Source organism: Heterocephalus glaber, unplaced genomic scaffold (assembly GCF_053883595.1).
Source record: "Heterocephalus glaber isolate CG9 unplaced genomic scaffold, H.glaber_assembly_v1.0 deba00001497, whole genome shotgun sequence".
NCBI lineage: Eukaryota > Metazoa > Chordata > Mammalia > Rodentia > Bathyergidae > Heterocephalus > Heterocephalus glaber.
The window spans coordinates 9,825,751-9,845,193 of NW_028258320.1; the positions used below are offsets into that span (position 1 = coordinate 9,825,751).

A 19,443-nucleotide genomic window follows, 5' to 3' on the forward strand; every position below is an offset into this window, starting at 1 on the left:
TCAGAGGCACCAATCCTGGCCCTACTACGCCCTGGCTGTGAAGCACCGCTCTGTCCCTCAGCCTCCTCATCCACAAGGTGGGCACCCAGTCACCTAATTTCGAGGGAGGTCACTGAGTTTAAGCACTGGTTTGTGCTTAAACAGCACAAACACTGACAGCCTACAGTCCAGCTCTGAACCACCAAGTAGGTGGCCTTGGGAACCTCCCCGTGCTCACGTGCCTCGGTTTCCCCACTTGGAATGGTGCATTAAGATTTCCCTCTTGGGGAATTCAGGGAGTTTATAGGCAACATGGCAGCCCAAAGAGATGGGGGTTCCAAAGGTGGGGGTCATGGAGCCCCAAGGAGCCAACCTGGGTACAGCAGTGAGCAGAAGGGACAGAGATGACACAGACTCCCCCGACTTGGGGAGGCCGATGGGGTGCCAGGCCCCAGAGGCCTGGATGGAGTTTCCAGAGGACTTAGCGAAGGGAAAGAGCCTCTGACACCCTTAGCAGTTCCACAGCACCCTTCCACCCGTGACCCATTTTTCATGAGAAGAATGGCTCAAGGGCACCAGAAAGCTTCCAGGAAGCTTTCCAAGGTCTGCAGGGGAGGAAGCCAGTGCCCAGGGAGGGCAAGGGTATATGCATGGCCAGGCACATGGCTGCCCTCAGTAGCTCCCACAGAGCTAGGGCTTGGCTGGGCCCAGAGTGGCCTGGGGCCCTGGGGGCTGCTAGAAGCTACAGGTGACAAACTGGGACCTCGACCTGCTCCCGCTCCCTGGAACACATCCCCTGCATGCGCGTGTGTGCATGTGAGTCCATGTGTCTGTGAGCACATGCACCTGCATTCCCATGTGCAGTTCACTTTGTGCATCTGTAAGCATGCATGTACATGTGTGTTTGCACACATGTAACCTGCACGACTGACATCTGTCCACATATGTATGCAACAGCACGCATCTGCATGTCTGTGCACACGTGACCATTCGTGTATGTGTCTGCACATCTGTGCATCCTCACTGTGTGTGGGCTCAGCTATGTCTATACATTAGAGGCCTCAGGGTGCGTAGGTGAGGATATATATGTGTCTAGACTTTTTTTTGGTTTGGTTTTTTGAGACAGGGTCTTGCTATGTATTCCAGGCTGGCTTTGAACTCCCTACATAGCCCAGGCTGGCCTCAAACTTGTAGTGATTGCCCTGCCTCAGCCTCCTGAATGCTATGTATCTAGACTTTAAGTGAGAACAGGCCAATGTGTCAATATAGTGCCACCCAATTCATTCTCTTCCCTAGGAACGTCTTGGCCCTCTCAGACTTTCTGGTCCATGACCTGTTCCAACTCCTCTAAGAAGCCCTCCTGGATCCCAGACCCAGTACTCAGAATTCCAACATCAGCCCCACCTGACATGGTAGCAGCTTTCCTCCCTACACATTCTGGCACCAGCCAGCTGAAAATCCATCAACATCCCTCCCTTCCTATCTCTTGGACCTCTCACCTGTGGCCTTCCCCGCCTCCCTAGTCCCCTGTGCTAGGGGACAGCCCACAAGTGCCCCTACTTCCAGTGGCCTTTCCCAGCAGCCACAGGATCTGGCTCGAGCACATCTTCGAGAGCATTGCCTGACTTAGAAACCTCAATGGCTCCCTACTACCCCTGGGATCCAATGTCCAGCCTGGCATCTGTGGCCCATCACAAGCCCTTGCCAACTCCCCCATCTGCCAGGGAGGCTTCCCCACGTGCTCATTGCGCCTGTCTCCTCACAATGCTCTTCACTTTGGGGTCACCTCCCTGGAATTCTCTCCAGAGGAGTCGTCCACCCCATCACAGGGCTTGAGGCGCTTGTGCTTTTCCACAGAGCAGAGTCAGACCGGTCCCTCTCCCCTGCCTTATGGTACCTGGTACGGGGCCAGCAGACAGCGAAAGGCACTTGGGAAACTGAAGGAGGCAGGCAAAGCTGGACAGACCCTCATCCAGCAAGCAACAAACCCCTTCTCTAGAGGGCGCCACCTCCGAGGGACTTGGAAACAAGTCATGTGTCCAGACCAACCAGCATGTGCCCTGGGAAAGGTTGCTCCTTTACCTTGCACCAGGACGGGACACTCATGACCACTCCAATCTCCATCCCCAAGGAGAAGCTGCGGAGGAGGCTTGGCAAGGACAGCCCCAGGCCTGGCTAGGTACGTGAGCTCGGGGAAGTCACCTCCCGACATGAGGCTCAGTTTTGTCACTTGTGCTTTGTGATAACTACAGCTACTACAGCCTTGGTGATTAAGAAGTTATAACTATGCAGTACTTAGCACAGTGCTTAGAACACAGTGAATGCCCATAATGTTGGGGGGTTTTGTTTTTTTTTTTTTTTTCAGACAGGGTCTCACTAGTCCAGGCTGGCCTTGACCTCACTATGTAGCCCACGAGGTGCTCCTGCCTCAGCCTCCCAAGTGCTGGGATTACAGGTGTGGACTATGCCTGGCTGGGTGTTATGTTGTCATTATTATTATCACTACTAATATTACTTCTGTGTACTAGATTAGAAAACCAAGGTTCTCAACAGCAGAAGAACTGGGCTCCTCCAAACTATACTGGGAGTTGGCAACAGAATAAAACAAACGTCCAAGTCCCAGGCCAGGGCCTGACCCTTCCAGTATTCCGTCCGGAAGGCCAAGGAAGAAGCGCCTACTGCAAAGCGACCCTTTCTGTGCCCAGTATCTGCCCACCCAGCCAGCAGGCATGCACTGTCTCCTTACCTGTTAAGATTCTGGGGGCCAACCAGGGCTCAGGCTGCTGAGATGTCCGGAAAGGGAGGCAGTGGGGAAGGAGGAGGTGGCTCCAGCCCCACTATATCTGAGCCCAGTTGCTGCAGGCCCTGCAGGAGAGAGGAGGGGACCATGAGTTCCAGACTCTGACCGGAGGGCAGCCCCTCCCCTCCACTAACCTCCAGGTGCCACCAGCCCAGGTCCCTCTGGGCATCTGGACAACTGAGCTGGCCCACCCAACAGGAACCTGCCCTCCTGCCTCCTGAACATCCCTTCCAGGCCCTGGTACCAGCCCTGGTGACCTCCGAAGTGCCATGGGACAGCAGCAGATGGCACTACACCCACTATGGTGCCCCATCGGCCCTGCCTCCTGACCTCAGCCTTGGCACGGGCTGGGTCCCTGACCATGACTCTTTTGACCCCACCTCTCTGTTTCCAAGGCCCCTTGGCCCCAGCTCAAATGCTTCTAAGTCTGATAAAAGAGGCTGCCATCCCACCCAAATGAAGCCTCTGTCCCTACCTGTCCCAAACACACTTTTTATTTGCAAGAAAATGGCAAACGCGCCTGGGATACTGAGCCCCAACAGCCCCAGGAGCTTTTAAATCCAGAAGCCATGGAGGCCTCCAAAGCACTGTGTCCTTCTTGCTGCTAGAGTGCAGGCCTCAGGGTCAGCCCGGTGAGAGGACAGACACTCTCGTTTCACAAGCGGGGGGACGGAGGGCCTGATGGCAGAAGGGCCCCTCCCACGGTGCCCCAGCAAGTGGGAGAGGCAAGGCCAGGTCTCACTGCTGCTGTGATCTCCCTATGACACCTGTGTGCACAGACACCCGGCTCCCCTCGCTGGTGTGGGGCCCCCAGCCATGGACGTAGTTCTGGGGTGACAGAAGGCAATGAGAGAGGTCCCTGTAGTGGAAAAAGGTGCAGGAAGAAGGATGACACTCGGGTGAGAGCTGTCTGGTTTTAGGGTCCTGCTGCCCCAGCAAGGAGGTCTGAGGCTTGGGTGGCAGAGGGGACATCACTGGGAGCCCCCACAGGGTCTCAGCTGATACAGGTCCTGGAAGAGTCCCAGCAGTACTCTGTGTTACAGTCCCAAACTGAGCAGGTGTAGCAGCGCAGGCCTGCTATCCCAACACCTCAGAGGCTGAGGCAGGAGGATCGTGGCAAGTTCACTGGGCTACAAGCAAGACCTTGTCCCCAACAAACAAACAAACAAAAACAAAAACAAAAACGGGGTCTTCTCACATGGCCACAGACCATGGAGTGGGTAAGCTGGTGTACCCACACAATGAGTTAGCCCACGGTGTTGGGAATGAGCAGGGTGCAGCTACAACCAGAACAAATACATCTCACAAGCACCTGATCTTAGAAGCCAGACGCAGTGGAGAGCACACTTTCGAGATCCATTAGCATCAAGGTCAAGAGAGTCAGAACAAGTCCAAGCCAGTAGCCAGCTAAACAGGGCCACAGCACCTCCACAGCTCCTCCCACCAAGAGGCAGAGTCTGCCCTCCGCCTGCTAAATCTGGGTGTGTCTTGAGACTAGTTTTAACCAATCAGATGCAAGGAAAGTGACACCGTGTGAGATATACAGATGAGGCCTCAAGGGTCCTGCTGCTTCTGAGATTGACTCTTGGAATTCGGCCACAGGAGGAAGCCAGTCTAATTTATGGGAGGTAAACTGAGTCCCAGCCAACAGCAGCACCACTATCGGGGTGATGAACACCATCTTTGACCTTCAGGTGCAGCTGACAGTCCAGGTGACCAGCGCCACAGGAGCTGAGGGGCATGAGGAGGGGACAGCCCAACCACACCACTGGATAGTGAGTTTCTAAGCGGTGATTGTTTTAGGCGGCTCTGGTGTGGTTTGGAGGCAGAGACACATGGCGAAAGCAGGCTGCTGGAAGGCGGGACAGGCCTCTCCGCAAGGGGCAGGTCCCTGGAGGCACACGGGGACTGCCGGGGGGGCTGGATGTTCTACTCCTGGACAGCACAGGAGACTGTGGTGTCTCACACAAGCATTCTCACTTCCAGACAATTTGTCAAGCCACGCTGCATAAAGGACTTGACACTTCTCTGCACAAATGTAACATTCTAGTAGTAGTGAAAAGCAAACAAATCTCGAGGCCCTCCATCCAAAAGTGGCAGGTCCAGCCCTGGCCTGGTCAAGCAGCCCCTCCTCCAGGAAGCCCTCCCTGACTGCCCCAGCTTGTGCGGGGCTGGGCCTGCCTGAGGGTGCGGTTCTGTCTGGTTCTTCTGGTTCCCCAGCCCCGGGGAACTCTCCAAGCACCCCACATCCTCTCCCCCAAGGTTGAGACCCCCAGCCTGTGTTGACCAGAAAAGTTTCTGGGGGATTGGGGACACAGGGGCCTGACAATCCCAAGGGGAGTCACAAATCAGCACTGGACAGAGCAACACCCCCCAGCTGGCTCCCCCAGCCATCTGAGCAATCTGTTTACAGTCTCTGCTGGGTCCTTACTTTCCTATGGTGGGGACTGAGCCTCAATAGGCCAAGCCAGTTTTGTGCCCCAGGGCCTCTTCCTAGCTTTCTCAGGGACCCTGCTGTGCCAGCAAAGGTGCCAGCCAGGAGCAGGTTGACATGGCCACGTTGGTCCATGGCACCTGTCACCTGTGCCTGGCCTTAGGCACCCTTTGTTAAGAAAGGAAGCTCCCTGCCCAGCACAGAGGCACAAAGCCAGAGTGGTCAGGTCCCTAGAGAGGTGACCACGGGCACACAGGACAGCTGAGCAGGTCACAGCCCAACTTCAGAAGGATCTCTGGAATGGAGCGCTTGATGCCTTATGGTGGGAGGGGTGATCGTCCTGTCCCCAGAGGTATGCAAGCAGAGAAGTGGCCACACATGGGGCTGTGGATGCTGTGAGGCTGTGGGCATCAGGAGGGAGCTGCACTCCTAATAAGCATCACCTGGGCTAATGGTTAAGCACACGGTGGCCCAGCCCACCCTCCACCTTCGAATGAAGTCTGTGGGTCTGGAAGACAGCTCAGAAATTTAAATTGTTAACAAGTCTTCCCAGGTGATCCTCCGCATCTGAAGGTTTGGGGGACCCTGGCAATGACCTTCCAGGTCCCACTGGGCCCAGAGATTAGTGATTCTAAGTCCCCCCCACACCCAAACCCCATCTGGAAGTCACTGGCCTCCCCACATCATTAAAATAAAAATGATTTAAAAGCTGGGGAGGGGGACAGAGATGTCAGGGTAGGGGCTTCTCAGCCCACGGTGACAGCAGCCTAGCTCCTTCCTAGGCCCCAGGATTCCCCCAGAGCCATCCAGAAAAGCTCAGCATTGTGGGAGGGGACGACAGCTGCTCAGCTGCTGCTCAGGAGGCCCCGGAAAGCAATTATCTCGCTCTTAGCACAGAGGCACTGGCTCTTATAGCCCTCCCTTCCCCTCCTTTCCCTCCCTCCTTTCTCTCTCTCTCTCTCTCTCTCTCTCTCTCTCTCTCTCTCTCTCTCTCTCTCTCTCTCTCTCTCTCTCTCTCTCTCTCCTTTCTCTCCTTTCTCTCTCTCTCTCTCTGTCACACACACACACACACACACACACGCACGCACACACGTGCGCGATCACACTCACCCAGGCCAAGATGCTGTGGCTGGCTGTGCAATCCGCCCCCAGCCTCCTTCGCTCCCCGACTCCCTCAGCCTCTGTCCTCAGAGCACATTTCCAACACTTAAATCATTTAGCCCGCTAAACCGGAGACGGCAAAATGGGTGCTATTTCTTAAAAACATACAGAGAGCGTATTAAATTATTGATAGCCATTAAACAGGGGGAAAAAATTAAACAGCTCTCAGCTCTTATCAATCATTCATGCAGTTTCCACTGGGGTGTTTTCTGGGGCCAGCTCCTGCCAGCAAGGAAGGCAAAGGCATGTGGCAGACTGGCTGGCTGAAGGTGGGGAGGGGCCGCTCCTGCCCCCACGAAGACCCTTTTCCAGGGGCAAGGCGGAGTAGGAGGTCAGCTCTCCACTGCGAGCTCCGCCTCCCCTCTTTGCCACATCCTTAACCAAGGGAGACACTTCAAGGCTACCTTCAGGAACCCCCTTAATTAAATCCAGCCTGCTTTTATTAGGCACCTACTATACATCAGCCTGCAGGAGGCACAGATAATGGAGCCCGCAGGTCTCCTCCCAGGCAGGCAGAGGGGGGCCCTTTGCAGGAAAGAGTGAGGATGCGTTAGAGCCATTAGAGAGGTCCACAGAGAGGTGGCTCAGGAAAAGGGGTCCGCCTGGGCCAGAGGAGAGCTGCCAAGCATGACCGGCGAAGAAGTGATTCCTGGGTGAATTCGTGGATGGGGGCCAGAAAACTACCCAGAGAGCAGGGCGGGGGCTAGTGCCCCTCCGGTCACAGCCCTGCCCATCCTGGACAGCAGCTCCTGGCAAGCAGGGAGGGAGACCTAGGTAGAGCCAGTGGAGAGCAATGCAGCCCGTGACCTGCAGCAACAATCAGATCCAGGCCAGGCCAAGGGAGGGACACACGAGGCCAGCACCCCGAGCTGTGGACTGCCTGGGGCAGCAGCACCTCCACCTCCACATGGCAGATCCATTTCCTGGCTCTGACTCAAGACACCTAAGCCAGTGTGACGCAGGCCCCAGGGGCTGCAAGGGACAAGGCTCCACCCCTCTGTGCACAGACAAGCCTGGCCGAGCCACCTCGGGAGCCAGGCTCCCTCCTGCCGCCGACCGTGCCAAGGACCGAGGCACCAGGGCTGTGGGAGCCGGCCGACACCTGATACCCCCCGCCTTGACGCTCGGGGACTGTCCACACTCAGAGGCCATCTGAGGCTCTGAGGCCATGGCCAGAGTGAGAACAAAGAGGCCAGGCACTGCTACCTTCTCCCTGCCCGGCACAGCGCACCTCGGGCTCTGCATTCTTGAATGCCTTTCAGGGGCTCTCACTTGCTGGAGCCAGAGGAGGAGAGGCCCTGCCAAGTGTGGATTGCAACCTCGCCAGAGGAAGCTGCTGTCACAGGGAAACATTCTGGAGAGAGCGGCTGTTTCCCACCACCGCTCGGGACGTCACCAGGAGATGTTAAATCTGCAAAGTTGCAAGCGATGGGAAGGAGCCCTCTCCCTAGACTCCCAGCGGTCCGGTCCGGCCTTGAGGATCAGGCTGCCCCACGCTGCTGGTTGCCCAGGAGCTGTGTGGTGGGCAGTGGCTGGAGAGAGGGGTCCACAACCCAGGGTCCCCAGTTGTGCCCAGCCTCAGCACCAACTTTCCTTTTGTGGGCCTCAGTGGCAGATACACAGTGGGCTTCTTAAGGCTCCATGGCTCCTGTGACCATGCCAACCTCCTGGGCTGTCTGTCCTCAGAGCCTGCCAGGGACACGTTGTTCCTGAAGCCGTCCCAGCACCTCTGCTCTGCTTGCTCCAGGCCTTGGTGCGATGTCATTGGCCTGCTTCCTGAATGGCTTGTGACTCCCCTGGGTCCCTGCTGCCCCTTGCCTGGGTTGCTACACATGACTCCTTCTCTCCAGTCCAGAGTCCACACAGGTGCTGGGCCCTGGCAGAGCTGGGGCCTATGTTAGCCAGCTGAGCAGCAGAACCAAGACCACAAGAGGCAAAGGACTTTGCAACCCAAATCAAACACACCTGTCCCTGCTCCATTACTAGTGCTGACTCCCCACTGCTAAATCCCCTGCACTTTCATGCCCCAGGGCCTTTGCATATGCCATTGCTTTCACTACCAGCCAAGTCCTTCTCTGGGTCAAGCTCCACATTGCCTTCCAAAGCTATCACACACTTTCCACGTTATACTAGACCCACTGTGGCCACATCTATTCCAAACTAAATGGGAGACACAGTGAATGCAAAGGGGGTTCCCTTGATCAGCACTTGATACCCAAGGTCAGAGGGAGTCTCTAATTTCACTACACTCAAACTACCTGCCCAACACCTAGCCCGCCACTCACTTATTTATTTATTTTGGGGTTTTTTTTTCCTTCCCAGAGAGGATCTCACTGTGTAGTTCAGCCTGGGCTTGAACCAACTTATGTAATCCAGGCCATCCTCCTGCCTCAGCCTTGTGAATGTCCTGCTATCATTTTAAGAATCACTCCCTGGACAGTGGGTGAAACGCTGTCAGCCAAGTGTAAAGGAGCCTGTGGTCTTAGAGGCCCCACGGCCAGGGAAGGGGGAGGATTAGGAATTTCCAGCCAAATGCCAACAAAACTTGACCACGAGTGAATCACTGACTTCGAGTTGAGAGCTCTGAGAAGCAGGTGCCAAGCTCTCAAGTTCCAGCCTGTGTGGGCCACCTGGTCTCCCTCAGCACAGGCCTGAAGGCTCCCCTGCCATGCCCTAGCTGGCCATCTGCTTCACCCCACAGCCACTGAAGCTCCGAGAGCCGGACACTGGAGCCAGAGCAGCCGAGATGTCCTATGGGAGAGGGGACACCCTCCCCAGGAAGGATTCCAAGCTTTGCCCACACACTGTGCCCTCCTCGAATGTGCTCCTTCCGAGCTATCACCTCCTTGTTCACAGGGGCTGGCTCTGGTCTGGCCTGCCCGCCTGTGCCCACCTCGACCCCAGACTTCCTCCAGCCTTGTACGGCTATGAACTGTCTTTTCCCTGCCCTTGCTAGGGTGCCCGGAGATCCATGCTGCAGTGCGGCCCCTGCCAGGATGGGAACTTCACGTTCTGGACCCAAGCAGGCATTCGGGCTGGAGCAGTATGCCCTCTGGTGCAAACACTGAGGGTCCCACGGTCCCACACGTGCCCACTGGGACACTCGGGCATGACGGCCAGGCAGAAGCTGGGCCTAGGAGATGGGTGTGGGAGCAGGCGGGCTGTAGCCACGTGCAGGCTGTGAGGAGCCCTCATGACCACCATGCTGGACTCGCCAGCCGGTCCACAGCCACCCCATAAATCAGGAAGCCACCTGCCACACGCATTTAAATCACAGTTCCTTGGAGAAGCAGCCAGCATCAGGCCCTAGCCCTCATCGGCATGGAGGGCAGGGGGAGAGGAAGACACTGATATTTGGCATTCCTGTCATCCAGGGCCACCTCCTGCCCTCACTTTCAAGTGGCCCCTCAGGCCCTCCCATCCTTGCCTAAACAGCCTTTCTTCCTTATTCTGTTTTCTTCTCCCACACTCAGCCAGGAACCCCCAGGGACCCCCAACCTAGCACTACCCTGCCACCCTCAGCTTCCCCCAGCCACCAGCGCCCCAGGCCTAGGCACATGGGAGGGAGTGGACAGTCCACTTTCGGTCCCCAGACGTGCTTATGAGCAGGAGACCCACAACAGCTCCACCTGGGGATCCCCTGCCTTCACCTGGTCCTGCTTCCCTGCTCTGTCGGATAGGTGGAGGCTGGAACAGGACCTCTCAGAGCTGTTGGTCCTGAGGACTCCACTGCCTCAGGAAAAGATTCCCTGCAATAGAGATTAACTGTGACTACGAAGGTTACAGCCATCCTGAGGCACCGGTGCAGGAGGGTGATTAAAATAAGTGGGAGCCATGGCTCTGGGGTGGGTCTAGGTAGCAGATCCGCAGTGATGGTGCCCTGGGAACAGGCTGTGTGCAAGGCACAGACAGATGCAGTCAGGACAGACAGACTGGGAGCTGGCTCATCAGACAGTGAACACTGGACAGTTTCTGGGAACCCACTGACCTCCGTGCCCAGGACCTCAGCTGCCAGGAGCCCTCGGGAGAGAGTGGGTACCACCATCTGTCCTGAGAAGCCTTGGGAACTGCTCCGTGCCAGCCCCTGGGATGGAGCTGGCCCAAGCCATTCCCTGCCCCTCTCCTTAGTGCCCACCCTGCCCCCACAGCCCTGCTCAGCCTCAGCAGGCTGAACCTTTCCAGTGCCTCCTCCACAGTGGCCCACTGGGCACTGTCCCCTCTCCTGCCACCAGGCGGGGGCCAGGGACCCCTGACCTCCTTGCCCACCTGAACACATGGTCTCTAACTCACCCATGAAGGGAGACCAATGCCTGAGCCACATGCGTGAACCCCAGGATCCCCACAACAGCCTGATGCTGTACTTATACCCGTTTCGTTGATGAGGAAACACACAGAGAGATTAGAGGAAGTTGTCCAAAGTCACACAGCCAGAAAGTGGCTGAAATAAAAATCAAGCCATTTGAAAATCAGAGTTCTCACCCATTAGGCCACAAAGACTCTGAATGAATGAATGAATGAATGAATGAAGTTTAAATACCAGGAGGCACAACGCCTCTGGAGCTGTCTTTGTGAATGGAAGCTGAAGTGGCCAGGACATGGGTGTCAGTCCTCCAGAACAGGTCTCCACAATAACCTGCTGTGTGATCTTAAGCAAGTCACTTGCCAATGTTAGGCCGCTGTTTCCTCCCTGTCCACTGGTCAGATGTGAAGGCAATGGCTGAGCAGTGCCCCCAAAGTGATGCAAGGGCTCTATGCTGATGGCTGAACAGACAGGGCAAATGTCCAACCCAGAGCCCGGTGCCTGCCCTGGAGGGGATCATGGAGAACCACAGGAGAGAACCCAAGACTGTCCTGGGAAATCTGGGCACACTGCCACCCAAAAGGATCCTGTGAGTGAGGCTGTTTCACATGCAAAGCAGGCCAGGCTGCACCCAGCTCCTTCCGCTGTGGTGCTTCTCTGGTTGTGGAGTCACTGTTGTTGCTTCTGGTGACATGCGTCCAGCTCTGGGTTGGCTAGAGTTGGGCCACACACAGGCTTTCTCAGCGCAGGGCCGGGTGCTGGCTCTCTGAGGCACAGTGGGGGAACAGTCCCCTGCCTGATGCACAAAGATGCACCTGCTAAATCCCCAGGGGGGCTTCTGGGCTTGAGCACTCGCTGATCACACTGCAGGCCTGGAGGGTGCCGGGGTGACAAATGACTGCTCCTGTACCACCCAGCTTCCTTCTCACACCGTGGCAGGCATCACCAATCCATCCCGGGTGCTTGCACGGCTTGTGTGGCCTCAGAATTACTTTTCTCTCTCTCTCTTTACTTGCACTGTTCTAGCCGCCTCAATGTCCTGAATCAAATCAAAACATCTACTTTTCATGGTCATTTTGACTTTGGGGAAGAGCCAGCAGTGGCACTGTGCCAGATCCGGTGAATAAGGTGGACGAGGACACACTGTAATGTTTTTATGAGCCTGCCTTTCCGTTGGATGGCACTGGGCAGCAGCATTCACTGTTTTGATCCCACCCTGTAAAGACACTCATGAAAGAGGACTTCCATAACAGCTTCAGAAAGTGGCAAGGACGATGGGATAAGCGTGTTGGAAGCAAGAGGGAGCATTTTGAAGGGGATTCATGGCAATATGTCTTTCACTATAATAATATTTTTAAAATTTAAATATTCAGGGCCAGGGATTTAGCTCAGTGGTTCTTCCACTTGCCTCACAAGCCTAAGGTCCTGAGTTTGATCCCCGGTACCAAAAAAAAAAAAAAATTTTAAACATTCACCATATACTTTGACCACACGATGTAAAAGTTAAACAAAAACAGAAGTGTAGAGAATAAACAGCAGCACTGTGGCTGCCTTCTTGGGGCTCTGAGCCCCTACCAGCTCAGCCATCATGTTGAGGGGACCCCAGGAAATGTGTGAGCCCTGGAGACTTTCCCTGACACCCACAGAGGGTCAGAAAGGAGAGGGGACAGAGGTTTCTCATCCTGATTAACACGGCACAGGGAAGCACCAGAGAAGTGCCAGATGACACTCTCTCGCTGTCTCTCACAGAGGAGGCTCAGAGAAGTGAGGACGCTGTCCTGAGGTCACAGAGCAGTGAGTGGTGGGGCTGGGCTTGTGACCAGGGTCTGTCCTCTCCACTGGCGCCACCTCATCTGTGCCACAGGGAGTCACTCAGGAGAGCAGAGCCCCTCTGACCCAAGGCTGGTGCGGTAACAGTCTTTACACCTGAGGTTAACAACTGTGACTTAAGAGGTTATTTGTCTTAATTTTCAGGAATCAGCTTCTCAGGGAAGAGATAACTAACACATTGGGCTGGGGAAGCTTGTCTTTTTGGAAAATATTTATAGCATTTCAAGACAGTTTGGTAGCAATTGGATACAGCATCTGCTATTTTCCTCACGTTCCCCCACAGCTCTAGACTCACAGCAGTCACACACACACACACACACACACACACACACACACACACACACACACGTGCGCGCACCCTGCAACAACACAACATCCACGTCAGTGTGGACAGGAAGTCGAAACCCATCACTTGTTGGAGAAATGCAAGAGCCCTGTGACTTCTTAGTGCTCAGACCACCCGTGGGTGACACCCAGCCCCCCATAGCCCCCCAGGAGCAGTACCCATGGCTCTGCTCAGAGCCGCACCCAGGCCCCAAGGCCACCAGGGTCACACTTCCAAGTGAGGCTCAGGAGGACTCCCAGGACAAGATCCTGGTTCTCACAGGAAGTCTCAGTGGCCAAAAGGGTCCTCCCTACAAATCTGGAGCCGAGCTGTAGAGTGGAGGAGGACAGAGAGAGAAATCAACCCCCAAAATCTGCCACGGGGCGCTGAGCTGGCCAAGCAGGGACATTTCGCTGTCCCTATTTCACAGATGGCAAAACTGAGGTTTTTGCATGCTGAGACCTTCCCAGAGGCACAAGGCCTCCTCTGGTGCTCCCCTTCATGCTGGTGGCCTCCTTGCCACATTCCACATCCTGCAGGGCACTCCACAGCCCGCCCTCCAGATCTTGAGCCTCCCAATGCCAAGGCTGTGTAACCACACCACAGTGTCCACCGGGGGTCCCCAAGGACCTTCCACTCCAGCCTGGGGTCCCCTGGGAGATTTCAGGGCCCAGAGAGAGGGGGTAGGTACAAGGTCCCAACACTGGCCGGTGCTATGGCAGGGTCTGGGTGGAAACTTCTCAGCTGTGTAGCTACTCCTTGGGGTGCCAGGCTGGCAGCTGGAAGTCCATCCTGCCCAGTGGGAAGCTTTGGTGACACCCGTTTGTACCAGACTAGAGCCCAACATCCATGGTGGGGTGGCTTTTAGGGCCTCTAGCGTTTGCCCCTCTGCATCCAGGCTGCAAGTCCCTGCCTCCTGCTCTCTATGATGCCTAAGGATGTAGCCCAGGCCAGCCCCGAGGCTACTGCCACTTGTTTGGGCAAGCCCCTGGACTCCCCCCCATCTCAGAGGGCACAGACATCACAAACCTGTGTCCCAGGCTGGCACTGCCCCTTCCAGATCGACTGCCCGATCACTGTGTCGCACAACATCCATTTCATCCCCGCATTGCAAGTCTTGCAAGCTAATTATTGCTTACCTGAGTACTTATTCTGTCCCTCGGTCTCCTACCCTGGCCTCTGCCCAATGACTTTGGCCCAGGAAGGTCAGCTCCTTGTCACACTGCTTTTTTGCTTTATATCCAGTGCCTAAAACAGGAGCTGGCACAAAACTGATGTGCAGTGTTTGCTGAATGAATAAGTGAGTGAATAGCCATGATCTCATTAGCTCCCTGCCAAACCCAGCCAGGTTGGGAATGATGCCACTTCATAGATGAGGACCCTGAGACCCAGGGACACACAGTGCATGTGGCATGCAGGCTTTCTGCCCTCCCCAGGAGCTGCAGTGGCTAAGTCTTTGGCCACACCAGAGAGGGCACCAGGGGGAGTTGAATAAGGAGCCTCGGAAAGATTGTGAAATTGTGCGTCTCCAATACTTTGCTTGCAATGTGAAATGTCGCCTCTGCAGAAACCACATCCTATCCCCATGCCTGGCCCAGCCTCAGCTGCAGGCCCTGGGTGACCTTGCTAAGACCAAGGTCCGGCCTGGCCTGGCCTGGCCCGGCCCAGTTCCTTTTCCTGGCAGTCCTGGAACTGATGGAGGGAGGCTGTGGCAGCACGGGCCTCCTTTCTGGGTGGGGTGGGGCACAGCTGAGCCAAATTCGGGTCATGCTACTGCCTCCACAGTCCTTCGAGGGCTAAAAATAACCATGTTTACCCATTGCTCAAGCTGGGGCTTCTGCCTCTGTCCGAGGGGCTGAGACTTCCCTGAGATATGGTCCTAGCCTTCCGATGGACTGGAACCCTGGGCCAGCACTTGAGGGAGGCCGGACTTGAGGGGTCCATAGCCCTGGTTGCAGGAAGGAGAAGAGCTAAACAGGACCATGCATCTTCCTCAGGAGCTTGTGGGGAAGAGCAGGAGGGACAGGGATGGGGCCAGAGTTGTGGGGCCTAGGCAGTTTACCCCGAAGCCTCAGGGGCACAGGGAGGCTGGGCGCCAGGCAGAGAAGTCCACTTGCTGGGTGACCTGTGAAGCCCACACCCCTCTCTGGTCCTTAGCTGCCCAGCTGAGTCGTGGTAAGTGCCACTGGTGACAGACAGCTGCCGCTGCCATCACATGCTCTGCATGGGGGAGCTCGTGGGAGCCCGGGAGCCCCATGGCCATCTTGGTGCGGATGGCAGGGCACCTTTGCCAGAACAGCCCTCCCCTGGCCACCTGCCGCCCGCCCTGCTTCACTCAGGTGGACTTTAACACCAGAGGGCTGGAGCCAGTCACCTGCCTGGAGAGGACCCTCCCTCTGGGCAAACAGGCCCTGCCCTGGCCTGGGGCAGAACCCAGGCCTTCTGATGGTGGCACAGGGCAGTAAGCAGACCTCCCTCCCACCTTGTGTCCTCGTGGCTGAGGATCCTGGCTCCAGGGACACCATCATCCCGGCCTTTCTTCTCTGACTTGAGACACCTGTCCTACTTGCTGCCCTAGACAGGAACAAAGTCCATGAGCTGAGCCTCTGACCACCTTCTGTGCTGTCCCTCGGCCTCCCGGGCCCTTCCCTCACTTCCTGTCCCGGGGATTTCCTCAGGACCCCCTCTCCAACAGAGTGAGTAGAGCCCTCTGCCCCACAGTCTGAAGCTCCCTAGGGCCAAGACCTTACTCCCCTCACCCCAAGCACCCAGGAAGGGCCCCACGGATGCTGGCTGACCTGCTCCAGCCAGGTCCCCACTCTGCAGCCCCTCCGGGTCCTCCTCCCTGAAGGCAGCCCTGATCTCTTCGCCTAGCCTGCTTTCTAACAGCATCTGCATCTGCACGGTTAGCCAGCAGCCGAGTTCTGTGCAGATGCCAAGGGCTCAGGGCTCCTCCTCAAACTCAAATCCACACCCTCGGGATATCACAGTGCCCAGTGCCCCATGCTCAGAGCCACTGCAACAATGGCTCTCCAGGTCACATCTGTGACACTACCCCTCACCCTGACCTTGCACTCTAGGCACAGCTGGCATTTGAGGACCTTGGTGTCCCTGAGAGCTCCTGGTTCCTGCCTCCACACTCTCCTGCAGGATTTCCCCCTTTGTGCTAAGGGTGTGTTGACCCATCTTTCAGGATGCAGCTCAAAGGCCAGTTCTTCTGGGAAGCCTTCCCTGAATGCCCCTCTCAAGCAGGCCGATATAAAGTCTGCCCCCACCCCTACCCCTTGGGGCTCCCCCTGGGCAGAGAGCTCCTATCCACGGCCCCTAGACCTCCTGCTACAGGATCTTCCAGGTCTAGCCTGTTCCCTGGTTTGGGCTAGAACCAGTCACACAGAGCTGGCATAGGATGGCACTCAACAGCAGGTGTCCTGCACACCAGGGCCCACCACAGCCAGAGCCAGGTGAGCACTGGGACCATCTTTCTGCTAGCAAAGAAAGTGACACTCAGGCGCTGAGGACTGCTCAGATCACACATGCAGGGTGACAGGGTGACCTGCCTGCATGACCTGCCCCTTAGGGAGCAAAGTGGAAGTCCAGCTACCCCTTCCACTGCAGCAGCTGCCACCATGCCTCACCCAGCCCCCACTCTTACGGGGGGCTGGGCCTCTCTGGGGAAAAGGGATACTTCCTCCAAGCCAAGCCACACTGTCACCTGGGAAGGGAGGACCAGAACAAATGCTGGTCCCAGGCACAGCTGCAGGAGGGTCCCAAGGTACCCAAGGGGCTCTGGGAGGCCCAGAGGTCACCCCTGTGCTGGCCACAGCACCCCTTTGCTGGCTGTGGAGCAGACCCCCAGCTTTTTCATGCCTTGGGCTCACAAGATCTTCTTTCCTGAGGCCCTGGGGCCTCGAAAGCTGTCCTCCTCCAAAATCAAAACACAGATCAGCAGCAGCCAGGGGTGGGCCCTGGAGTTCCCCAAAGGCCACCTGCAGGGGACTAGGACACCTCCTCAGAGCAGGGTGGGGTTCCTGTGCCCAGAGGGCCCTCAGGAGCAATGGGCTTCTGGCACCCACACACTCGACCCCAGGCTGCTCCCTCCACACAGGCACCAGAGGCCCATGGGGCAGCTACCTAGAGCCCAGGCTTTGGGGTCACCTGGGCCCAATCCCAGCTGTGGTTCTCATCAGCAGTAGGCGTTTGCAGGTCAAACAAATACTCATTCAATTATGCTCACAAGGGCCCTTGATTAGGTGGTCTGGATGATCCTGCTCTGATTTAATAGGTGGGGAAACTGAGGCATGGAGAGGCTGAGCTGTGAGCCCAAGGTTGTCCAGTTGGTCCTCACGGGAGCTCAGATAGAGGGCCCAGCAGTCTGGCTCCAGGGTGTGCACTAACCATCCCCCCACACTGCATCCAGAAAGCGTCCACCTGCCCTCCCAACGCCCCTGGGGCCTGGCCCGCTCAAACTCCTCTTCCCCCATGAACTCCAAGGTTGCCCTGGGCTCCTGGCCTGTCCCCCATGGCTCCCCATTTAAAAGCCCCTTCTTGCCAGCCTGCCACAGAGGTGTCCACACCAGCTCCGGCCCTCCTGTTGTCCCTGACTCTTGATCCATTGGGAGGAATGGCCGAGAAACCACCCCTACACTCCCAAACCCTAGGCTTCCATCCAGGCAGCTGGCGTACCCTGGATGGGGCCTAGGGGTGTCTTTAATTCACAGGGACAGACTCAAGGCTGTGGAGTGGCTGCAACACCCACAGGCGTCTCAGGTTCAAGCCCTCTGGCTCACGGGCCTGAGAAGCTCGTGGGAAGGGGCCCCACAGAAGGGTGAGGGTGCATGTCAAGGCCCCCCACCAGCTCCTCTTCCTTACACTATTGGGTGGGGGTGCAGTTAGCATCCAGGCAGCCTCTAAGAGGTGCTACGGAGACCACATATGTAGTGAGCACAAAAGCCCAAAGTGACAGAAATTGATAAAAACTTCACCATGCCACTGACACCCCATATATCAAAGGCCCCAAATCTCATTCTCTGCTTGCCTCCAATTTCTATCAGAGCTTGCCAGCTGCACATTTATTGAGAAGTTTGTGATCTGACAGGCTCTGTATTACCAACATTAATGATGCGTCAGTCTCTAGAATTACTGGGGAAACAGTCCAATTGATTTCATTATCATTTCGAGTTCTTCACATTTCATTCCAGGCAGCTCGCTTCTGGGCTCTGAGCAAGGACCAGAGTAAATAAATAAAGGGTATGGGCCAGGGTGACCCCAGGCTGGGAACCTGCACTTATCTGGAGATCCTGAGGCAATGGCCCTTGTGCCCCTTGGCATTAGCTTCTGCCCTCAGTGACACAGGAGTAGGAGGTGGTATTCAGCAAAGCAGAGCAAGAGCTGACCCAGGCCTCCCATTCATGCTACCAAGATGGGAGGGGGCCAGCGGCAGGCAGAAATAGCCATGATGTCATTGTCATGTGCCCCTGTCTGGGCAGGGAGCAGGCCCCACGTGGAACCCACCAGCAGTGCTGGCCATGTCTGGACCTGGGCCGCATCCGGTGCAGGCCTGGCAGCACTGTTGTTTCTGGGGCCAAGTGAAGTTGAAGGGTGTGCGTGGGGTCTACTTCGTCCCCAGCTGCTGTGTCCCTGGCCCTTTGTCCCCAGCCACCCAGGCCTGCTTTCAGTTTCTTGGCCCTGGCAATGCTGTCCCCTTCCTACCTCCATCATCAAGTGGCCCCCTCTTGGAAAAGCTTTCCTTATATAAAGGCTCCCCGCCCACCTCCTGGAATTTCCCATCCAGCACCTAGCTTCTTTCTGAGCACTTGGCAAATCTATAGAAGGGTCCCAGTTGGCTAAAGGAACTTCTCCCTTTGACTCCTGCAGACAGGGATCTTGTCTGCTCTGGTCTCTGTTCTGACCCAAGAGCCTAGGAGGGTGCTGGCCCCTGCCAGGTCCCTGTTGAGAGTGGGTAGGGTCTGGCTGAAGATGGCTGCTGGTTCCCAAGCCCCGGGACCTCTTCCAGCCCCGGCTGCACTCCCGGAGGTCTGAGAAACCTCCCACGCCCGGCTCCCTTCGAAAGCACTCACCCCTAGGGACTTGCTGGCCCTCCCTACGGACCTGTTCCACATTCCGCTTTCCCCAGGAGTCCATGGAGGCAGCAGGTGGGAGCAGGTAGCTGTGGGCTTTTGGTCAGGTCAGGAGCCAGGTTCAAATCCCAGCCCCACATTAAGCAAAACACATGAGTGCTTTATGTTTTGCCTGATCGCCTCTACCACTAAACAGGTGTTAGAGGTGATGGGGGAGCACCTGTCTCTCGGGCCTTTAGGTTCAGGACCAAGGAGAGGTATCCCTAAGTCCCCAGGAGCAGGACACCCAAAGGGCCTTTAATGCTGCTCTCTGCTAATGGTCCTCACTGACCATGGTGACTTCGGTTCCGGGACACCAGACAGCAACCCCAAGACAGAGACCCAAGAGAAACCTAGAATGAGGACAGGCCTCGGAGGAGGAAAGATTTGTGGTACCTGGGCATGCAGGGGTCTAGGGGGGTCTTTGGGTGAATGGGTATGGGGGGGCTGCCTCAAGGTGGCACTAGTTAAGGCATCCCAGGCCTGAGGTGATGGCCA

General features: G+C 56.5%; 1 protein-coding gene across 4 annotated transcripts in view; it reads right to left on the reverse strand.

Moving 5' to 3' along the window:
- The window catches only part of Zmiz1 (zinc finger MIZ-type containing 1), a 191,988-nt gene that overhangs the window by 150,497 nt on the left and 22,048 nt on the right, over positions 1-19,443 (reverse strand). For all 4 annotated transcript variants that reach the window (XM_004846386.4, XM_004846387.4, XM_004846383.4 and 1 more), the window contains exon 2: positions 2,726-2,844. The gene's annotated coding sequence lies outside the window, so the exon portion shown is untranslated. The remainder of the gene's footprint in view (positions 1-2,725; positions 2,845-19,443) is intronic.